The sequence below is a fragment of the Sapajus apella genome, unplaced genomic scaffold (genome assembly GCF_009761245.1).
Source record: "Sapajus apella isolate SASKATOON/1434 unplaced genomic scaffold, GSC_monkey_1.0 scaffold53, whole genome shotgun sequence".
Lineage (NCBI taxonomy): Eukaryota > Metazoa > Chordata > Mammalia > Primates > Cebidae > Sapajus > Sapajus apella.
Genome location: NW_022436993.1, coordinates 7,670,579 through 7,694,524, shown reverse-complemented (window position 1 = coordinate 7,694,524; position 23,946 = coordinate 7,670,579). Strand labels below are relative to the sequence as shown.

The following is a 23,946-nucleotide window of genomic DNA, read 5'->3' as shown; positions in this document are numbered from 1 at the left end:
AAAGGAGAATATATTCCCATGAGCTCATACATTCATTATTTCAACAAGCATTTAAGCTTTTGCTATGTATCAGGTACTACTTGGTACATACTAATTGGTTCTGAAAATCTCAAAGCTTAATTTACAAGTTGATTCCAGTCAGAGATTAAAAACCTGGACTTCTTCAGAACAGAAAATGTCTGAGACGCTTATTAAAGAAAATGCATACACACATACACATATACATACATATACATACACGTACCCAAAGTTTGTTGTGGAGTGCATAGGTGTGAAGGTACCTTATGACCATGTGATAATAATTATGTTACCTTTAGCTTCAAAGATACACCTAGCTGTAAAAATCTGTTTTTCTAAGATTTTTTTTCATCTTGGATAGATAAGTACAAGGAGGCATTTTAGACATATAAAATGTTTTCCATCCAACATGTGTCTCAACAAAATTTATGTCTCTATTGTAAGGATGCTTTTAAGTATGTTTATGAGCCTGTGAGCTAGGGAGATGTCCCATGGGATAGTATTTGGCAATGCTTATTTTTCTTTCACCTCAAAATAAATAGCTAGAAGGACCCCTTGCTGACTTCTGGCCAGAAATCAGATGCATGGCTGCCCATTGGAGAGCTCGAAGACAGCAGAAAGTGATGTCATCTTTGTAAAATACGAGTATCACTTTAGGTACCCAAAGGGAGACTCAAGAGTTACTTCTAAGTAGTGGGAGCCCAGGGAGGTGGATGATGTCAATCCTGAAATGTAAGGAATGGTCCTCAAATAGCCTCTTATTTTTTCTACTGTTATAATGTTGGATTTTTTCAATAATGCTCAAATGTCCTTTTTATGCTCATGCATCACCGTCTAATTTTACATTCTACTTCAAGAAGTTCATTTAAGTCACCTAGATAGGGGGTTGGCAAACTCAGGAAAGACTTTTTAAAAATAAGCTCCAAGTGATAGAAGACAGCTCCCTTCTGTCCCCTTGACCTCTCTGTTGTGCTTATAGAACCCTGATGCCAACCTTCACATTCCTGATTGCCAGATTTCTGAACAAATCTGCGTGACTATCAAATCAGCAGTTGCACCTTGAGGTTGCCCATTATCGTCATTCCAGTGTGGCTAATGAAACTGCTCACTCTTCTTACTCAAAGTGACCTCAGGCCAGAAGAAGCCATGATTTGTGGGCAAACACCATAGGTAGGGCCCACTGGCTCTCCATCACAGCGACAATAAGAAAGGCAGCCTCACTTGGCTACTCTCTGCTTCCACCCCAGAGAATGTCTACTTCCCACAGAGCGAAATTTGCTCCAGCCATGAAATATGAATGAAGAAGTTGAATATTCCTTCAGCCAACAGCTGTAAATAGCCAAGAATTGAGAAAATGCATTATTTCAATGAATAAAGGTAGATTTTGCAAGCAAAACAAAAAACATCATCCTCTTTTTCCAGAAGTGTTTCTTTGGTTAAGTTTTTTTCCTTCACCTCCTTAAACATTCTCTACTGTAAGGAACCGGCCATAGAAGCAAAACGTTAGAGTAATACATCTGGCTGCAAGTTCTTCTGGGAAATAAAAGATAAATTTGCCATCAGGACAAAGAAAGAAAGGGAATCGGATTCAGAGTCACTCGAAGCACCAGAGAACAAGTCTTCGTAGCTCCGGCCTCTACTTTATTTCATTACCTCCCTAATGGGATTTGAGGGACAGAGCAATGGAGTAACCATTTAGGTATTAGGTATTGTAAATGAATGAACTTATGTGAGAGGGAGTTGTATGCTCGCATTTAAAAAGCTGCTGACAAAAATATGATTTATTTACATTTTAAGAGATTAAAAAAACATATAAGCAGGCCCCAGGCACAGTGGCTCACACCTGTAATCCCGGCACTTTGGGAGGCCGAGGAAGGTGGATCCCCTGAGGTCAGGAGTTCAAGACCAGCCTGACCAACATGGAGAATCCCCATCTCTACTAAAAAAAAAATGCAAAATTAGCCAGGCGTGGTGGCACATGCCTATAATCCCAGCTACTCAGGAGGCTGAGGCAGGAGGCTCACTTGAACCCAGGAGGTGGAGGTTGTGGTAAGCTGAGATCATGCCATTGCACTCCAGCCTGGGTAACAAGAGCAAAACTCCATCTCAAAAAAAAAAAAAAAAAGTATAGGCAAATACTTTACTATTTGTCTTGAACACTTAACCACTAAATCATCACAGTATAAAAGCTAATAATGTGTTTGCTATACTCGCAACACACATGTTAAAGGCAAACTTTCTAAAAGTCATTTAGATTTGTACAACTGACAAAATGGTTGTCTCCTGGAACCAGAATCTCCTCCACCACTCATTAAATATTTGACCTTGAGCCAGGTAATAACACTCTAAGCCTCAGTTTCCCCATTTGTAGGATGGAAATAATAATAGAACCCTTTCACAGAATTGTATTGCATATTATATGAACTAACCTGAAAAACAAAATTCTTAGCAGACTGCCTAAGACAAAGTAAGTTTCCCAACATTAGTTCTATGCCAAAAAGCAAGTGTAGACAAATAAAACAGCCTGGGGGTGGGTGGAAGGATTGAGAAAAAATAGTCCTGCCTTATTGAGACAAACACCAAATATTTAAAATCTGGGTCAAAATCAACTTAGATATAATGCAGTTTTTAAAAACACACTCCAAAAAAGTATGGACTAAAAATATATTGAAGAAATTTGTCAAGATGACAAATTTATGCGGTAGAAATATTTAATAGGCTATTAGAGAAAAACCAAGATGCTTTAAGGCCTATTTATTTGATGAGAATGTTAAGAAAAAAAAACAGCATGACCCCCTCACAAACTCTCCTCCAGCACTATCATCAGAGACAAGTAGTTCACTTGATGCACAAAGGCAACTTTTGTGTCCATAGATGAAATTAGCATGAGGCAAAGAGAGAGTTCTGGTGGAGAAAATGTATTATTATTCAAGACAGTGCTGAGCCCAGTATTATTCACTAAGTAAACAACTATTTACTGAGTACCATCCTTGTGCACATGCAGCACAAGACGCAGCGTATAAAAACAGAGAACGAAGTCAAGCATGGCCCAGACTCTCATAATGCTTACATTCCAGTGTGGGAAGCTGGTCGTGAATCAAACCACGATCCAAAAGGCTGTTTATTGACAACCAAGGGAAAATGCTATGAAGAGACAAGAGGTGTAGGCTGCAGTTCTGAAACGCTTCGGTGAGAAGAGGGAATAAGTAGTAGACAACTGCTAAAGGGGGGTACAGATTAAGGAGTCTGTGGTTGTTTTAAGACCTTTTAAGGAAAAGGCTAGAATAAACGAAATGAACAGGAGTCAGGATTCAGTTTGTCAATAAGCAGGGGAGATCACATAATTATTTAAGACCTGATTAGATGTTTTAGTTTCTGTAACTAAATGTATGTCTGTATTCTCTTCTGCTAGAAAAGTTCAGTGCTCATGCCAGGGGAACCTGGGGTAGCTATTTGTGTCCTAACAAGAGACTCTTCTTCCATGTTTTAAAAATAAATGTTTCAACCCAGAGACAGGAGGCTGAACATAGCTCAAGATTAACTCTAAGAGATCAAGTCAAGTAGAGCCTTTGCCTAAGCTCCAGAAAACCCATTTCTGGAAGATAACACATCCAAATAAATGTTTCTAAGAGGGACAACGTAATTTTCTCCTCGGGGGAGTGGGGATTTTTGCCTATTCATCCTTTTTTTCTAATTATGAGTTTCATTACATCTCATCAGTTTGCAGCCTTAGCTCCACTTGAAATGTGTCTGTTTGTCAGTGCTCCAATTTAGTGTGTTGGGGATTTATCCTGCATTTGCTGACCTCTGGAAGAGACCTGCCAGGACTGGGTTGCCTCCTTTTCACTGAGCCTGTCCTGCTGGAATGCCTTAACCAATGGCTCTCCTAAGCATACAGGATGTCCTTGCTCTGAGAGGTTTCTATTTACTTTTGAACTTAGTGACATTTGTCTAAGACTGGACCCCATTCTTTTAGAGCCCCTGGCCTCTTCCTATCATCTTGTTCTCAAGGCTACACCTTGGTTACAGGCAGATCTTTCGTCCCAACTGTTATTTGTTTAGAGAGCTTGACAATTTATCAAATGACCTAGATAAAAGGTCTCAAAATATATCAACTGTTTGTTGTCCAAAGTACTACTTTTTTCAGACCTAACATGACTATAGATCAAAATTATGAATGTACCCTCTTGGAAGTGTTTGAAGGTCATCAAAAGAAAAATGAATGAAAAAATTTGCAAAGGTCTGTAAAGAACAGACTGTAGTTGACTGAGAGACAAGGTAATTGCTATATGCTGGAAGGTTCAAATCCCTCAAAAGAGCTGACTTTGATTTGAAGATAAAATAAAGATGTATGCCTACTTTCTGGGATATGTTCTGCAGGTAACTCCATTGCACTGCTAATGGAGATGAATGACAACCACAGTCAGGTCATTTTCAGATCATTAGCAACCTTGGGTTAACATGCCATATAAATTACATTCCTTTGTTATTTGACAAATATTAATTGGGTACTTGCTGTGTGCCAGGCACTGTTCTAGGTTCTAGAGTTAAAGCAGTGAATAAAAGTCCTGAGGGAGCTTACATTCTAGTTGCAAAGGATCTGCAGTGAAGTAAGCAAATATATAACGTTATCAAGTTGTGGTAACAGACATAAAGGGAGGGAGGTTGGTAAATACATGTTCTTTTATGAAGTGTGGTAAGTGAAGGCCTCAGTGACAGAATATTTTAGCAGAGAAGTAAAGGAGATAAGAAAGTAAGCCACACCAGTATCTTGCTGTCCAAGAACAGTAAGGGTAAAAAGAGATGAAGGAGTTGGGAACTCACTCCAGAGTGATTATAATAAGTCATGAAATCTAAACTGGTTAAGAAAATGAATATGAGAGTGAGATCAGTGTGGGTGGTAGGTCTTGTTGGGGCTGAGGAATCTTTGAGATAAGCAGAGTAGAGAGAGTGAACTGGAATGCTATTACAGAGATGTTTTATTGGCAGTGGTACCTTCCAAAGTGGGCATGGCTGAGGACAGGATCATTGGGAGAAAAGAGACGAAAATTTCAAATAGCTTAAGCATTGAAATCACCATAATGTTGACAAGAACAAAATTGGAAAGTGACAATGCCTTCAGGCTTTCATCCTGAATGAGACAAGAAGCCATCGGAGGGTTCTCAGCAGAGTGGTGTCATGGTCTAGCTTAGGTCATTTAGGAGTTCACCCTGCACACTGTGTTGAAAATACAGCCATAAAGGCACAGGAGCGGAAACAAAGAAAAATTAGAGGCTATTGAAATCACCTAGAGTTGGGAGAAGCTTGCACTAGGGGAGCAGCCACACAGGTGATGAGACATGGTTGGATTCTGTGGATATTGAAATCACCAGAATTTTGACAAGAACACAGTTGAAGAGCAGTGAGCCAGAAGGTGAAATCTGATGGGTTGGATAGTCTGAGGACATGGCACACAGACTGCATGGGGTGGTCCCTGCCTGCACCCCACCATAGGCTGGACCAGACATGGGGTCTCAAACTCCTGAAAAATAAAATCCTAAGCCCCCCAACCAAGTGAATGGGCCTTCTCCTGGCTCACGGGACCCCAGAATAACCTTGAAAGTTTGGCCGTGATGAGATGGGGGTGTCAGACACACCTCATTATACCCCCCTCCCCAGCTTACCATCAGTGAGCTTTCTTCCCTAAGGGCTTTAAAGAGAGCAGCTCTTTCAAAAGATTCCACTGTTGATGTTAAACAACTGCCTTACATGGCCCCGTCTTTTTTGCCTGATAAAAAAGCAGACCAGAGTGGTTCTGGCGGTCTACAGAGAATGCACAGTGAGGGTTTTGGTGTCCTCTAATTCACCTTGTGACACCAGAAAGTAGAAAACTCCACCTTCCAATCATGCTGATGCCTTTTTTTTTGTACACGGGACCCAGGCAAAGCCATGAAACTCCATTACACATGCGCATATTTCTCCTTTCATGAACATTCATGACTCCTATTGCTTCATGAATATGTATATTTGGCCACCCTGCACAGCATGCATGCCAGTTCCCCTTGCACCCCGCTTGAAGTATGTTTCTGGCTGCAGGTTTTTCTCCCCAGTCTGTCAGAATGGCCACCATGCAGGCTGCAACCCCTTATAAGAAATAAAGCTCTTTCTTGAGATTTGTGAACCCTACCATTCTTTAGCTGACACTCTACTGAAAGGTTTTAAGGAAGAAAGCATGATCTGGAAGTGACAATAGGAGTCAAAGTCCCACATCCAGGCCCACTGAGATGAGGGCTGTGGGAAAGAAAATGGCCACCACCTGAGGAGCCTGCCAGGGAGGATGCCGTGATTTCAAGATTGGGCCAGGTTTCAGTTAGAGAAAGCAGGTAAGTAGAATGACGTTAGGAGCTGGAAACAGAGGCAGGTGATGTGAAAGGAAATAACTTATGATTAGAGTCTGGGGATAAGGAATTCCGTGCTACCTGTAGGGATGCATACAGGGTATAATGACAATAGCCTTGATGTTCTCAAGCAGATGGTTAATATTGTTAATATCTTGTTAGGAAATTCTATATACTACTATTAGTTTATATTATATATATTGGGGGCAGGAGGTGAGTCTGAGTAGGTGGGGACAAGTTTTAAGCCCATCTCCCCTCCTGCCTTTGGTGACATGAGGTAGAAGAGGGGTTATCCCTGAATTCCTCACTCCTTCTCAGCTCACTCTCAACTTCACGGGTTCTGAGTGGTTATTTTCCTGCAGCCACATTGAGTTGAACCTGTATAAGGGTAGAAAAGACTAAGAGCTCAAACTAACCAGACAATGAGCCTTTGGCAGGCAAGAACAATGAGGGTAGAAAGGGGTGAAGGACTGAGACTTCACACAAGAGGGTAGTTCTAATGACCTGCCATGAAATGTAAACTGATTCAGACAGGAAGTATAAGGGTGATGAAAGACAGCAAAAAGGGTAGGATCAATGGATGGAAGATCTTGTTGGGGTTGAGAAAACCCTGAAATCTGAATACAAGAGGGAGTGATCTGGAAAGCTAGCAGGTGCTGGATTTACAGTAGAAATAATTTCTCCTCTTATTGGTGTCTCAACCTCTCTTGGACCCAGTGCCAAAGATTTCTGTGAATATTCCAGATAATGGCCAACGCCTTAACTTTACCAGAACAAGGCTCTATCTCTCAGCAGACAAATTATTTTTAAGCTCAGCTCCTGCTGCATCTACATTTGTGCAGAGATAAAATCCCGGAGTCAGGACAGACTGGAAGCCACAGCACTGATGGGGGCCAGAAGAAATGGGCTTCGATCCTGTGTTTGTCACAAGAACACCCCACCTCTCCCTCAGCTCGTTTCCTGCTATTGAAAGCAAACATTGAGCTGTGAGAATAGAGTCAACATACAAATTCTGTAATGGTACGTGTGCTTAATGGTATGTACACACCGGATAGCTTTCTTAAAAGCATGAGGGAGGAATGAAGATAATTTTTTGTAATGCTGTGTTCTACTTCAAAAGACTATTAGAGAGTTTAGAGACCATCTCACATGGACAGGTGAGCTCTGAGTACAAAGCCCCAAATCTTCAACCAAGATTAGGAATGGTCTGGAGCTTGGGAGAAAAACTTAAGAGCCTAGTGATTGAGAAAGAGGTTACAAACTTGAATACCTACAGGGACCTAGAAATAAAGTAGGCCATCTATGATGTAATTGGGCATGGTAGGGACTGTGGCAAACCAGAATGGGTACTGGTTTTTAGGACAGGCATGAATTAGCTCCAGATGATTGTCTCTTCCGCAAGCGCAGGTCTTGTGCGGCCAAAAAAACCACACAAGACCTATTTCTGAAAGCATCCAGAATCTTGATTTTATGCAAAATTTCCTTGTTTTAACAATCTGTAAAGAAATCAAAATATTCAAACCACTGCATGGATCATAAAAACACACTTATAGATAGATTTGAACTTCAGCTACCAATGTACAGTACTCTAAGATTATAAACAGGTGGTGATTCCAAACAGACCATGAAGAAATTCAGATTTAGTCAGTGTACCTTGAGTCTTCTACTGTCGAGTTAACAGATCACAGTTCTTAGCACATAACGGGTTCTTGGTAAATACTTCTTGAATAAAAGAACATATTCAGTGTCAAAGAGCTGCATCATTATTTGTCCAGTCATTTTCATGTGTTTTATCTGCTGCTACCCACCCCCTCCACCCACCAGTACCATGTCCTGGGAAACGCTGTCAGCTAGAAATCAGTGTGCATGTGGCTTCCTAGGAAGGTACCAGGAGTGACACCTGGAAGGGAATGAGGGAAACAGGCTGGGCAGAGGAGGAAGGCGAGTTGTGAGGCAGCTTCAACACAGGCCTCTGCCAGTCCCTGAGGGAGCTCTCAAGCTGGGTTGGCCCTTCAGTGATCTCCTGAATTGAGGTTGGGGACCAGATCTCTGTCAGTGGATGTGAGCTACCCCTATAATGGGATCTCAGCCAAAATCAGGCATTGCCCATCCCTTGCAGCTGGAGAAACGAGTGCCTCGATCCAAAAAGCAAATGTCCACAGCATCCATGACATTTGTTAACCCTTAGCATATGAAACTGCATGGGGAAGCCGAATGTAAAGAACAGGCAAGCAGAGATGCTCTGGTTAGAGTCCTGCTCCACCCTTGCTTTTCCTCTGCTCATTTTGGTTTTTTTAAAATTTATTTATTTTACTTTAGGTGCATACTATATCTGGCATTTCTCCCCATGTTATCCCTCTCCACCGTCCCCTCCCTTCCCACCCCCGCTGTCTCTCCCCTTCCCCCCGCAACTGCCCCCAGTGTGTGATGTTCCTCTCCCTGAGTCCACCCGTTCTCGTTGTTCAGCACCCACCTATGAGTGAGAACACATGGTGTTTGGCTTTCTGTTCTTGTGTCAGTTTGCTGAGAATGATGGTTTTGAGATTCATCCAAGTCCCTACAAAGGACACTAACTCATTGTTTTCTTCTCCTCACTTTCTTACCCCAGGGCAGCTTCTAAGAATGCATACGGAACTCAAGAGCCTGGAAACAGTCCTCAGAAGTGCTTGGTCTTAATCCTCAAGTATCCCCTCATCTGAGACCCTAGAGAAGCCCCTTTAGGGAATGTATTAGTCTAGTCTGTTTTCATGCTGCTGAAAAAGACATACCAGAGACTGGGCAACTTACAGAAGAAAGAGGCTTAATGGACTTACAGTTTCATGTGGCTGTGAAGGCCTCATAATCAAGGTGGAAGGTGAAAGGCAAGTCTCACATGTGGCAGACGAGAGAAGAGAGCTTGTGCAGGGCAACTCCCCCTTATAAAACCATCAGATCTCATGAGACATATCCACCATCACAAGAACAGCATGGGAAAGACCTGCCCCCATGATTCAGTTACCTCCCACTGGGTTCCTCCCACAACACTTAGGAATTCAAGATGAGATTTGGGTGGGGATACCCAAACCATACCAGGGAAGTGACTTCCCACCTTCAAACTACAGACTAACCCTGCTGTCTTTCCTTCTCTGCCTCAGCCAGCAAAACCCATGCACCACTACCTTCACCACCTCAACTCTCCTCTTGGAAAGGAGCCACACCACCTCAGGGGAAGGACCTAAATACCTCACGTCACGTCTTCAGAGAATATTTTAATAGGAGTGAAATGATCTGAAAATTAGGATCAAAGATCCTTTCATTTTAAATGATTCATTCCTGTGGAGATTGTTCAGGTTTTCTTCCTCAGACATCTCCACAGCATACTTGGCTTCCGCTTTGAAGAACAATGTAATTATAGAAAAAGAACAGAGAACACCATGCGGATTGAAATGACAGGTTCTTAGTCCTTACAGAAACCTCGGTGCTAAATCCAACAGCGTTCAGATGCCCTTTCATTCACCTTCCAATGGGAGCCTTCTCAAAACTGCCAACTTTTTCAAGGAGGCCTAACGCCTGACTAAACTTGCCCTTCCTTTACGTAATCACTCACCTTCCCTGCCTCCTGTTAAGCAGCTCATTATGTTGCCTTCTTACCGGTTTGTTTTTCTCAGAAATCGCCTCTCTTGGCCCCACCACTGAGTTGCTGAGGATTTTGTTAAAATAGAGAATCATACACTTGAGTCACTTCTATGATGTATTTTTTAAATGCTACTGGCTGTCCCAAATGGGTCATATAGCTCATTCATCACGTACAAGCTCTTTCCATGAAAGGAGGTCAAATTTATTTTCACAGTGCTCCTCTTCCCTGACCATTTCCTCGCCTGTCCTCACCCTTCTCCCTCACCCCCTCAACCACCACACATACCCAAACTGTTAACGGCAATTCCAGGAGAGAACGTATGCTTTCTTGTCCCAATGGAACACTTCTTGCTCATTATTTTTGCTCAACAGTACATTTGGCTGGATGCCTACTTATTCACCCTGCTTGCTTAGCTAAAGCATGTCATCTGGGAAGATTTCAACTATCAAATTCAAGAAAGTGGTTTTAGGACAGTGTTCAAAAAGGGAGACACCTTTTTTTGACACATGTGACAGATCCACAGTTAATGTCGTTCCCAAGAATCTTGTCCCAGGTTCTCTCTTTCATCAGGTGCCACAATAAGAGGTGACACATGAAGGCACAAAAGCATCTCACATACCCCAGAAACCAACACACTCAGCAAGGCTATAGAAAAGGTGCCATCTTGCCTGACAGATGTAACCTTTTCTTCTTAGTTCTGTACTTTTCTGAAAGGATAAGGAATGATTGCCTATGTTACTTAGTTTTGTGTATTAGCAATTCTGGAAAATAGCACACAAAACATTCAGTTGTGTAAGTAGGCAAATTTTTAATTTCCATTAAATAATATGGCTCCCAACTGCAGTCATCTTTAGTTCTCTGTAGAAGCCCAAGACTCCACTACTTCAACCCTTCATTCAAGCGGGAACCTCTATGCCTACTTTTTAGGATAAACTCAACAAACTCAATAGTCAAGAGGCTTTGCCTCTACTTACTTGTACTGATAACTTGTAAGGTAGTTCAACAAGAATCATCCAGTGAAAAGCCAATGCCATGATCACATGCCACCCCAGAATGAAACATCTTCCCAACACCATAGATTCCTTTCCCCCAAGGGCTATCACCTTCGATTTTATGCATAAATCACTTGTAATAGATACATTCAAGTTCAGGTCCAAAAGGACTGGAAGTTCACCTCCTAGAATTGATAATTTAGTCATATGGAGACTCAGATACAAGCAGAAAAGGAATATCTATTTACTTCAGGACTTTTTTTTAAACTGGAAGTTTGACCCAGAGGTAAAATTAGATTTTAAAGCTTAATGATGATTTTATCTTCCTTTTCTCAGCCCCCATACTTTCTACTGCTATGTCTCCCAAGATTTGAAAGACATGTTCTTGAAAGTCATAGACATCTAGTCCAATTTGTGTAGCTTAACTGTAAGAGGCGGCTTTATCATATTCCATCAACCTCATAATTAACTTTAGAAATACCATGTAGAAAACACTGGTTCGTAAACACATGCTACCTAGAAACACAGAAATACATCTGAAAAACATAGAAATACATCACCAGGTCTAACTAAAGGAAATATGGAGCTGTGCTTTGTGTTTTCAAAGAGACAATGGTTGATGCTTTTATCTACACTAACGGTCAAAAAATAATATGATCTCTTTATAAAATGCATTATGCATAAGCACAGATTGAGTGATGTTTATAAAGCAACCTGTTTTGAATAAATCAAAAATGAAAGACTTTTAGAACTAGAAGGGATTTTCTAGTTCCATCCACATTATTTTTCAGATGAAGCAACAGAGAGCTAAAGAAATTAGACAGGAAGCATTTATCTCTCCTTCCAAAGATAAACTCAACAGAACCAAAAGCCAACAGTCCCTTTCTCTCCCTACTTCTGATGAAATTTGTGAATCCATTATGACAAGAATCATCCAATGAAGAGTCAAGCTGCAACATTCTGTGTCAAGCTACCTCAAAATGAAGATTTTCCCAGGTCCCCTCATTGAAAGTTCAATGAGTTTTATTCTGTACTTCACCTTTAATAGCATTTATTTTCCATCAAATAATATCATAAAATATCCTGTTTTGCAATTGAGCAACAATGGAGCAGATAGAGAATATTAAGTTATCAACAAGAAGTTGCTTACTTGGAGATGAGAGTGGTCGGAGACTTCTCATATCCTGTGGTCTGATGGTAATCATTCGTCTTAACAGGGATTGAATATCGATTCTGAGGGGGAAAAAAATCAGAAAGGCATATTCATGATGGCTTTAAAAAACAGACAATGCTAGAGTGCTTTTTTGTTTTTAAGAAATAGCAACTAAATGTGTACTTTATATTTACTATGTAGTTAAATACCTACACTGTAATTTTCATGTCTTTGGCAATTTATTTTTTTGTGTTATGGGTTACATTTAATAACAAGACCACCTAAATGAATATCTTGTGACTTCCCTGTTTAATTATTTGGCAGATCTAAGTTATTTAGAAATATAAGATTTCCTAACAAGAAAGAGAAATCGAAGTCTACTCTTATCTAGTTAGCTCACTTTAACATGAATAGAATCTTGAAATCAGTACTTTCGATGGGGAAATTCTTACTGGTATGTCTCCTAAGCCACAATTACTGAAGGATGAATACTTCTTATCTCCATTTAAACTACTTTTCTAGGAAGTGGAATAGTAAAAAAATAAAGTTCAGCTTGTCTCATACAAATAATGTAAAAACACAATACACTTAGGGACCCAGTGGTGACTGCCATCTGAAATTACAGCAGTGAAATGAAGAAAATATTGTGAATCCCTCAAATTGTCAAGACCCAGCTGAGAAAAAGATCAAAAGTGAGACTGAAGGTACAGGCTAGATTGCATTACTAACAGGCAAAGTTAAGAGTTGATCATCAGTCCTGGCCACTACCTCTTTGGGTTTTAACCTCATTTTTTTTAAAGTTTTTAAAAAGGATTGATACAAGGGCAAAGACAAGCTATAAGGAGAAACCATAAAAACTGAAATGTACAGCCTATAAAAGACAGGAAATTTAATTTTGGCATATAAAGTCTTAACCAGCCTAGTGGATGCCAAACACAGTGACTATTTCTTCAAAAGATAGATAAGTTCTACGCTTAATTGCAAAATAAAGCAAATAAATTTAAAACAGTTGTCATAAAACCACCCTCCTTACTTTAATTATAGAAAAATCAAGAGTTCGTGTATACAATAGCTTACCAGGAAAAAAAAGCAAAACGTAAACACTTAGAGATCTTTCAAGAAGCAATCACTATAACTGAAGTCTTGAGGGGAATTGGAATATTAACAGAAAATAAACCTTAAGGAACTAAATATAGGCTTCAATTATTGTCATTTTAAAAATTTTCTCTAACCTTAAATGTTGTACAGTGAAAAATAAATTAGAAGAGTCCAAGCAAAGCTATGTTTTCCTATAAAATTAACTCTTACCATAATACCAAAGTTCAGATCTATGTATTTTTTAAATGTTTGCAAGAGTTAAGTTTTTTCTTTAGGAAAATCCAAAGGCCTCAGCTGTTGCCTAAAGTTGATTCAGCTGTTCCTAATAACTTTTTAATGTTAGTTTCTTAAGGGATCTGGGAAGTTTCCAGAAAAATTTAGTAAATGTGAAGATCCTTACTATACAGGAAGAAGAGACACTGCTAATGCCAAAGTGTACCATCTTCACATTGAATTTCTAAACAGCATTTTTCACATCAATATTTTGCTTTGAAATATTTAAGAGATTCGGGGGAAAAAATGTCACTACATTAGATTTTAGTCCCACATAAAAACTCTTAGCTAAAACAAAACAAAACAAAAAAAGCTTTATTTTTGGTAGAGTTTACAGGTAAAATTTAAGTTAAAAATTACGTTTAATGGCTGGATAGAGGGACAGATGAATAAATTAACAATAAATCAGATAGTGGTAGAACTAGGCTGTGGAAAAATGTGTTCACTGTAAACATTTTTCCAATTTTATACTTGGACATTTTCATAATTAAATGCTGAGGGAGAAATATCACAGCTAAGAAAAAAATGACCATTCTGAATTTTATCAAACAAAAAAGGCTGATTTTACCAGCCACATATCAAACCAAACAGCAAACAATTTTCCAAAGAGTTCATGGTGAGTGACTAGCTCACATTGTTACCGGATGGAAGGTCTTGACTATGCATTGTCCACTTCTTGGCGTGTTGAACAAAGAGTTGAACAAAACATACAAAGCAACAAAACAACAAAGAAAAAAAACCAAACCAATAGACGAATAGAGTAAGAAAAGCACAAACTCACTGAAGTAAAAGTACACTTCACAGAGTAGAAACAGGCTCAAGCAAGTGGCTCAAAAGCTTCCCAACTGCAACCTTCTTTAGGGTTTTTATTAGGCTAAAAGCATTTGGTTACACCCCTAGATTACCTTTAGAGGTCTCCAGTTGGTTACACCCTATGAAGGACTGGCCCACAACCAATTAGAGGCTGAAGTAGAGACTCGACCCATGGCCAATCAGAGGCTGAAGTAGAAACCTCTGTCTTGTTATCACAGGGGTGAGGATGGGGCCTGTATGCTGCCCATTCTTGCCTCGAACTGGCTGCACCTGCTATGCTCTTACTTACGTGAACTGGCTGCACCTGCTGTTCTCTTGCTTATGCCTTAACCCTGGGTTACCCTAATTCCCTATTCTCCTGCCTTAACATCATGTAGGAAGGTTGGATCTAAATTTGATGAATTATTTGGCAGATATTCCAGGTCAGCAAATAGATGGAATGTGTATGAGGAATGAATATTATTCGTTCAAAAAATGTATATCTTAACCTATCTCCAAAGCCTGCACCCTGGAGACAGATTAGGCACTCAGAAGACCCAATGATGTCTAAGGAAGAAAGAAAGTAGACTGGTCCAGACAAATTGGGACCACAGGGGTTCATGCCTCCCTCCTTAGGTACCTCTGTACCAAACCAGGTTGTTCTCTCTTTACACATGATTGGAAGAGTCTCTATCAGTTGAAATCACCTGGCAAGGACCTCAGTTTTCAGCAGGCAATAGGAAAAGACCCAAGGTTTGCAAAACTCCAGATGGGGAGGACAAATTCATTGGTAGATAGGCAGGGCCAGTGTCTACCCTGAGATCAGGTACAGCAACAAAAGCCTGAAGCCCACATGGGCCAGGGAAAGTAGTGCAGGTAAACAGAGTTGTACCTTTTGATCCTAAAGCTTTCAGCCACAAATCTTGTCATTTGGCTGAGGGAGGTAAGAGTTTTGGGGTGGTTTTGCAGGTAGAGAAAGGCCGAGCTCCATGGAAGTCAATGATACCAGGTAACTACACAGCAGCACCTCTCCATGACTTTGACCTCTAGACCCCTTTACGGGCTTAAAAATTATTGAAAACTTCTAAGTGCTTTTGTTTAAAAGGATCATCTATCAACAGTTACAATATTCAAAATTAAAATGGAGACTTTTTTTTTAAATGGAGTTTCACTCTTGTTGCCCAGGCTGGAGTGCAGTGGTGTGATCTCTGCTCACTGCAACCTCTGCCTCCTGATTCAAGCAATTCTCCTGCTCAACCTCCCAAGTAGCTGGGATTGCAGGCATGCACCAACCACCACGCTTTCTTATAGAGATGGGGTTTCACCATGTTGGTTGGGCTGGCCTCGAACTCCTGACATCAGGTGATCCGCCCACCTCAGCCTTCCAAAGTGTTGGGATTACAGGTGTGAGCCACTGCACCCAGCCTTACTAATTTATTTTTAAGATGACAATAATAAACTCACTACATGTTAATGTATATAAACATTATATAAAAAGGCAAATAAAATATTTTAATATATAGTTTCTAGACAACACTATTATTTGCTCATAAAGGAAAGAGAATGGAGAAGAAAAGTAAATATCTTTAAATAATTATGAATATTGTTTTTATCTTGTGGGCACCCTGAGAAGATCTTGGTCCCAAAACCCCTATTTTCTGGAACACACTTTCAGAAACACTCATACAGGAAATGGCTAAGATTTTGAGAGTTCTTAATAACATCTGCCATTGTAAAAGTTGTCTTCATATTGACAAGTATAGTTTATATATATATATATATATATATATAAAGAAAAATCTTTGTAGCAGTAGTGAGCTTCAAAGAGAGGTGAGTGACCAAGTTATTTTGGGAATGATACCAAACGTAGCTTAAAAAGATAATTTTGAAATAGCAGTCAGATTATTCAAATGTGACGTCTTCAAGGCACTTCGCTGTCTTCCCCTTCTGAGCCTTTAAAAATTATTTTTTAATAGTTTAACAGCTTGGAAACACACTTATAAATGATTTCCTTATGTCCCGAACCTCATTATATAAACCCAACCCAAGCTGCCAGTAAGTTGATTAAACCCAACCCAAGTTGCCAGTGGCTGGAAGACTGGTCTTTACCATTCAATGGACATCTAGACCTAGGCTGCCTCTCTGCGTAGGTCTCACAGAGCCTACAAACTTCCCAGACACAGTGGGAACCACGCTACTGTTCCTTCATTCATGCCCTCTCTCTACTTAGCAAAATCCTGCTTATTCTAAAGGCCAGCCATCTTTTAGAATTTCTCATATTAAAACTCAGAAATTCTCAACCCTGTTTTTCAGAGAGAACAACCTGAGCCATAGGAAGGAAGTGAATCTCCCAGGATCCCAGACAATTAATAGGCCCAGACAAGAATAATATGAAGGTCATTTTTGATCATTATCATTCACAATCCAGTTGTCTCCTGTGCCTCTGTATGCAAAGAAGTCTACATCCCTGACTCAAGAAGTCAAAGGTATTTGTCTTTCATGCTAAAACTAGAAGGACATTCATTTATATTGTATTTCATTTTTGTATCTCACCAAAACAATGCAATGTTCTATGAAAACTTGAGTTGTGTTTAAATCTGAACTGCAAGTTGTTTCACAGCAACGTTTACGCCCGGTATTTCTTTGGCATTTCTTCTATGGATTTATACAGTGCTCTTTCACACCAGTGACTCCTGCAAAGTTAAAAAATCACTCTGTCTTTTTTCTCCTCTTGAGAATTAATTATTTAATTTTAGCCCTAGTTTTGGTTCATTCATTCAGCCAACAAGTATTTATTAGATCTCAGTCTCGTGGCTGAGGCATTGGAGATATATGATCTTCATGTGCCTTTCTTACAACCACAAGGAGCTCCAGAAGGCTGTGTGATCCTGATAACACTGCTAACCTCCTAAACCCAAATCCTCAAAGCCTCATCACAACTGCCAACTAGAAGACCATTAGGAAGGGCCCCAGTGGGTTTACATCAGTCACGCAAATGGCCACTTTCTCCCATACAACTCCACCCCACATGAGTTACCACACTTCCCTAACTCCTGAAACCACTCTGCCGGACCCTCTGTAAGAGGGGTTAGAGCAAAATCAGCTAACTCTTCAGCTATGCTTAGAGCATTCCTTGCCAGTGACAGCCATTGAACAATGCTTCCATAGAGCCTTCCTAAGTAGACTGCTTTCTCCTCCACACCTGTAGGGTCTCTCAGCCTGGAGGTGAGGTCATAGCTCACCATTGTTGCTGACAGACTTTTGTCCTTCCAACCTCTGTTTTTTAGACCCTGCCTTTTTATACTTATGTATTAATAATAAACATTTCTATTTAATATATAGTTTTATTTTTAATGTTGTCTGAATATACAGCAGTTTAGCCCCTATTATTGGAGATTGACACTATTTTCACTTTTTAACCATATAAACTATTGCCATGAACAACTTTGTGGCTAAATTTTAGCATAGTTTTTGGTTGTTTCCTTAAGATAAATTCCAAAAAGGAGTTACCCTTGAGACTTTTACAACTACGTCCAAATCCTAAAACCAGAATTCAACCAAATGACACCAAGTGTGAATCATCCTCCCTTTGGAGACCCTAGTTTCAATGAGTCCTATTGGTATAATTAAAGACTATTTCAATAAACTAATATTTATTGAGCCCTTCCTTTTATTATTATTTTACTTTAAGTTCTGGGATACATGCGCAGAACGTGCAAGTTTGTTACATAGGTGTATACATGCCGTGGTGGTTTGCTGCACCCATCAACCTGTCATCTACATTTGGCATTTCTTCTAATTCTATTCCTCCCCTAACCCCCCACCCACCAACAGGCCCCCATGTGTGATGTTCCCCTCCCTGTGTCCATGTGTTCTCATTGTTCAACTCCCACTTATGAGTGAGAACATGCAGTGTCTGGTTTTCTGTTCCTGTGTTAGTTTGCTGAGAATGATGGTTTACAGCTTTATACGTGTCCCTGGATGAAAAAAGGACAAACTCATCCTTTTTTATGTCTGCAGAGTATTCCATGGTGTGTATGTGCCACATTTGCTTTATCCAGTCTATCATTGATGGGCATTTGGGATGGTTCCATGTCTTTGCTATTGTGGGTAGTGCTGCAATAAACATATGGGTGCATGTGTCTTTATACTACAGCGATTTATGATCCTTTGGTTATATAACCAGTGGTGGGATTTCTGGGTCAAATGGTATTTCTGGTTCTAGATCCTTGAGGAATCACCACACTTTGTCCTAAACAAAGCTCAGCATACATCTAAATAAAGATCATTACCAAGAAAGGTATCCCCATGCGAGGTTTTGCTGCTGTATAAAGACATTCTCATTGGGGGCAACTTTTAAAGCCTTTGGGGCCACACATTTTCAACAGCAGCAATTGGACAGCACAATTTTCCATGAGTAGCAGATTTTATATCTGAGAACCTACGTAGCAGAGAACTGTCTTTGTTTTGGAAAGCACCTTATAGGGCACATATGGATGGAAAGATGGTCTGTGTTTCACGGCCTGCATCAGTGGAGTTCAAAGTATTTTGACTGTTCTCTATAGAAAGTAACATGTTTTGGCCGGGTGCGGTGGCCCACGCCTGTGACCCCAGCACTTTGGGAGGCTGAGGTGGGTGGATCACAACATCAGTGCTTTCTGGTGCCATAGCTGATGTGTGCCTGCTCCAGAGCTTCATGTGGTTTTCAGAAGTTAGGCTCTGGTGTGTGGGTATTTTCCTAGGTGTGTCTTGGGGTTTGAATGTGTCTGGGTATATTGCTCATCATAATCGTCCTACTTCAACTTCACTTATCATTGGGTTCTTATTTTTAATCAAATCTGGGGAATTTTCAGGCAATGTTTCTTTAAATGTTTTCCTCCCCATTTCCTTTCTCCATTTTTCCTAGATCTCTAATTACACATACGCTTGAGTGCTTCATATTGCCCTACAGGTCATTAAGACTCTTTTCATATTTTTCCATCTTTTTTACTCCATGTACTTTGACTTCTATTAGTCTGTTTTCAAATTCATTTATGTTTTCTTCTGTTGCATCCCATCTACTGTTAAGTCTATCCATTGAATTCTCTAAATATCTTTTATTTCAAATCTATGGTTTCCATCTGGTTCTTTTTTAGTTTCTAAACTTTACTTCTGAAGGAAAGTTGACTGTGTCTTCATTCATTATATCCATCTTTTTCTATATATTCTTCAAATATTTATAATGATTATTTTAAGTTTTGCTAACCCAGTGTCTGAATAGTCTGTGGCTCTACTATTAAGTAATTTTTCTCTTGACTGAATGACTTCCGTGTTTTTATATAACTGTTTTTTTTAAATTGCAGGCCAGACTTTAAGTCTGAAAGACAAGTAGAGGCTGAAATCTCAGGCTGGATATGGCTTTATTTTTACTAGCACAGCCTCTGAATATAAAGTTCAGGAGTCTAAGATCTGTCTTTGTTTTTCAGACTACCGCTTATATTTCTGTACAGTCACAGAACAGGTGCCTTTGATCTTAGCATGAGTTGAATTGAGTGGGGATTTGGTTACAGCTTTTTTTAGACTCAGATCACATTCACCTTCAAACACTTTGAAAATGAATCTAGGCCTCTCTCTCTAGTAGCATCCTGGAGCCAAACTTTGCAGGACTTCAAGATTTCAAGTGTGCAAGATGTTTAGCCTGCTACACCTCGAGGCTGTGAAACTGCAAGGATATAAGACTGCAAAACTCCAGGACCACTTAACACCTCAAGGCTGCGAGAATGCAGATCAGGAAGGCGAGGAATTTTAAGTGTTCAAGAGTGGGGGATTTTGAGACTGTGAAAATGTGAGATCATGAGCGTGCCTTCCATTTTTTAAAATAGAAGTTCTTTCTTAGAGCAGTTTTAGATTCACAGCAAAATGGAGCAGAAGGTACAGAGATTTCCCACATACTCCCTGCCCTATACACATACAGCTTACCCTACTATCAGAGTAGTACATCTGTTACAACTGATGAACCTACACGGACACATTATCATCACCCTAAGCTTGTAGTTTACATTAGGCTTCACTCTTCATGTTGTACACTCCGTGAGTTTGAACAAATGCATAATGGCATGTCTCCACCTTTATAGTCTCATATACAGTAATTTCATTGCCCTGAAAATCTTCTGTGTTCCCCCTAATGAATAGTGATGACCTTCACTACCCTCCCTGCCCCCAACCCTTAGCAACCACCTATCTTAACGTTTTCCACTTTTCAGCCATTGCTTAACGGTGAAAGTCATCTTGGAGAGTTTAGAACTCTCTGTATCCAAATCTCATACAATATCATGCAGGTCCGTCAAAGACCAGTGACTTTTTCCTAAACTGAATAAAGATCATTCTTCTCCAGCTGGCTTTCTCTGCCCAACCTTCTCCAACCTCAGGAACTCATTCCATATATGAAGGTATCCTCTGTCCCTTGGTTACCAGGAAGGTCCTGTTACTGACAAAGCTGGCCCCCTAAAAGATAGGATCTTTCCCTTTTGTTGTCATGAAAGCCATACACAAAACCAAAAATGTCAAGCAGTGCAGGCTTTATTCAATGGCCGTGGAATTGAGAAGAAGCCTCAGGCTCAAAAATCAACTTCTTAGGTCATGAGAGCCAGGAGCCCACAAATAAATGGCATCTTCAGTGAGGGGTTTGGGTATGAACAGCAAAGGGAGGAATATTCAGTCATGGCTTTTCTGGGAACAGGCAGAGAGCTTCTTAGAACTGGAGTGCCGCCTTCATTTTTGTCCTTCTATAGTTTCTTCTAGTCTTTGTCATGGTAATTTTCAACTGTTACAGTAATAGTGGGAGTGTCATTTAGCATGGAAATTTAAATTATAATGATGTTAGAGGTTCTTCAGATGTCAAATGAGCTGCCATCTTGGATCCCACCATTTAAGCCAATTTGATCACAAGGAGGATCACCTGACTGCAGGCATTCTGTTACTTAAAGATTTGCAGAATGAAGGCAGGGTAGAAACTCAGCTAGGTCATATAATTATTACACTGGGTAACAATCTCATCTTCTGGGAATTTAGTTCTTTTAGATTTCTTTGCATTCGTAGCTAATTCATAATTTAAAGAAAAGTATAATGTTTTGGTATATATAAACATTTCTTGTTTCATCAGGAATACAGGTCTTACACATACTCCTACATTTTAACCCAAAATGGCAACCAATTGTTCTTAATAATGGGTTAAAATTTAGGGTAGGGAAAATGATATATAATTTACTCCTCATGTAGCCTCATAAATGAGCAAGTGTGCTTTAGTAACAAGAATCATTTTCACAAACGGAGAAAAATGACCTATGGTACTTTTTCAAGACAAATAAAGAGAAATAAATGCTGCCTTGCATCCTAGTAATTGAAAAATGGCTTCATTGCTGCTGCTGACACTGGAAATTCTACATCATCTTTCTAAAGTAGAGACCTCTATTGTTATGTATTATAATAGCATTTACTATAAATGGAGTTGGTTATAGGCAGTAACTGTTTGTAATCAAACTTTCATAAAGATTTTTGGTCAGTGAACTGAAAATAACCACAGATGTAGGATGCATGGGATGGGCTCTAAAACTTTACGATCCATCTTGGTCAAAGTTCTCCTTCCTTAGCTTGCATTAGCATCATGGATTTTAATATAAATGCAGAATGGTTATCAATCTATCAATATGTTTTACAAATAGCTCTGAGTACTTTATGGTTTAGAAATGCTCTTCCAAGAGAGTGTCATCTGGAGTCATTTACCACGACAGCATCAAAGTACTTCCTCCCCCAAGCTGGATGGAGCTAAAAGAGCTGGTTTTCTCTGTGTATCAGAACACTAGATTGGGACATAAAAACATTTTAAAGCATCGTTAGTCTGAGAGTATGCTTTCTTGCCCTGGCATGTCTGTGACCAATCAATCATGTGGTATCCCTCAACAAGGAAAAATACAATTTTTTAAATGATTGTCATAGATGAAGACTTATTTTCGTGACACTTGTGTGTACTAGCTGAATCCATCTCGTAATTATTTTTGTGAATTTCTTCAAAGAAAGTTTTATTGGAAAACGAATTTTGTGCATTCTAGGGATATTGATTTTCTAGGAATTGAGGCAGAAAAAGAAAAAAAAAATTCTCCAAGATGTCATCATTTTAAATGAAAATTCTTGGTCTATGATCAAAAAGAGAAAAAGAAATTGTTAAAAATTTTCTCTTATTCATTAACCTTTGTGTTTTATTAAATTGGAGTCCTTTACCGTAATAACCCATCAGCAACTTTCCTACCCAACACAGGTGCGTGCACGCGCACACACACACACACACACACACACACACACACTCTCTCTCTCTTTCTCAGCACTATGGTATGGCAAGTACTGGTTAGGCAATATTAACACCAATACCCTGGATGAGGAATCCTGAATTTGGAAAGTCAGATCGTTTCCCTTAGTTTCCCTGGCCACACTCTTGATTCCCTCTTTATTTAGTAATAGAGGAGTGGTATGAAAATTAACACATCAGTCTGAATTTTGTCCTAAACAAAGCTCAGCATACATCTAAATAAAGGTGGTTACCAAGAAAGATATCCCCGTGGTAGGCTTTGCTTCTGCTTTATAAAGATATTCTTATTGGGGGCAGCTTTTAAAGCCTTTGGGGCCATACATTTTCAACAGCAGCAATTGGACAGCACAATTTTCCATGAGTAGCAGATTTTATATCTGAGAACTATGTAGCAGAGAACCGTCTTTTGTTTTGGAAAGCACCTTATAGGGCACATATGGATGGAAAGATGGTCTGTGTTTCACAGCCTGCAACAGTGGAGTTCAAAGTATTTTGACTGTTCTCTATAGAAAGTAACATGTTTTGGCCAGGTGCAGTGGCTCACACCTGTAATCCCAGCACTTTGGGAAGCTGAGGTGGGTGGACCACGAGATCAGGAGTTTGAGACCAGCCCAGCCAACATGGTGAAACCCCGACTCTATTAAAAATACAAAAATTAGCTGGGTGTGGTGACATGCACCTATAATCCCAGCTATTCCAGGGACTGAGGCAGAAGAATCGCTTGAACCCAGGATGCAGAGGTTGCAATGAGCCAAGATCATGCCACTGCACTCCAGCCTAGGCAACAGAGTGAGACTCCATCTCAAAAAAATAAGAAAGAAAGAGAAAGAAAGAAAGAGAAAAAAAAAAAAAAAAAAAAAAAAAAAAAAAAAAAAAAAAGAAAAAAAGGAGGAAAGAAAGAAAGGAAAGAAAGGAAGGAAGGAAGAAAGAAAGAGAAAGAAGGAAAAGAAAAGAAAGAAAGAAAAGAAAAGTAACATGTTTTACAACATAATGGAATCTATAACAAAATTCCACCTTACAACGAGCAGCACCCTTGAATATTTTCTATTTGATTCTTTGTTTTTTAATGCTTGTTTCTATCCACATGCAATACACTGAATATTTGTGTTCCCCTGAAATTTATATGTTGAAGCCTAAATCACCAATGGGATTATGTTTGGAGGTAGAATCCTTGGGAGACTATTAATTTATGAAGGTAGAGCCCTTATGATGGGACTACTGCCCTTTAAAGAGGGACCAGAGAGAGACAGAGAAAGGGGGGGGGGGGGGGGGGGGGGGGGGGGGGG

General features: G+C 39.8%; 1 protein-coding gene across 4 annotated transcripts in view; it reads right to left on the bottom strand.

Annotated features, from left to right (window-relative positions):
- NEBL (nebulette) overlaps positions 1-23,946 on the bottom strand; it is a 690,461-nt gene that overhangs the window by 188,937 nt on the left and 477,578 nt on the right. For all 4 annotated transcript variants that reach the window (XR_004258432.1, XR_004258429.1, XR_004258430.1 and 1 more), the window contains one exon: positions 12,154-12,236. The gene's annotated coding sequence lies outside the window, so the exon portion shown is untranslated. The remainder of the gene's footprint in view (positions 1-12,153; positions 12,237-23,946) is intronic.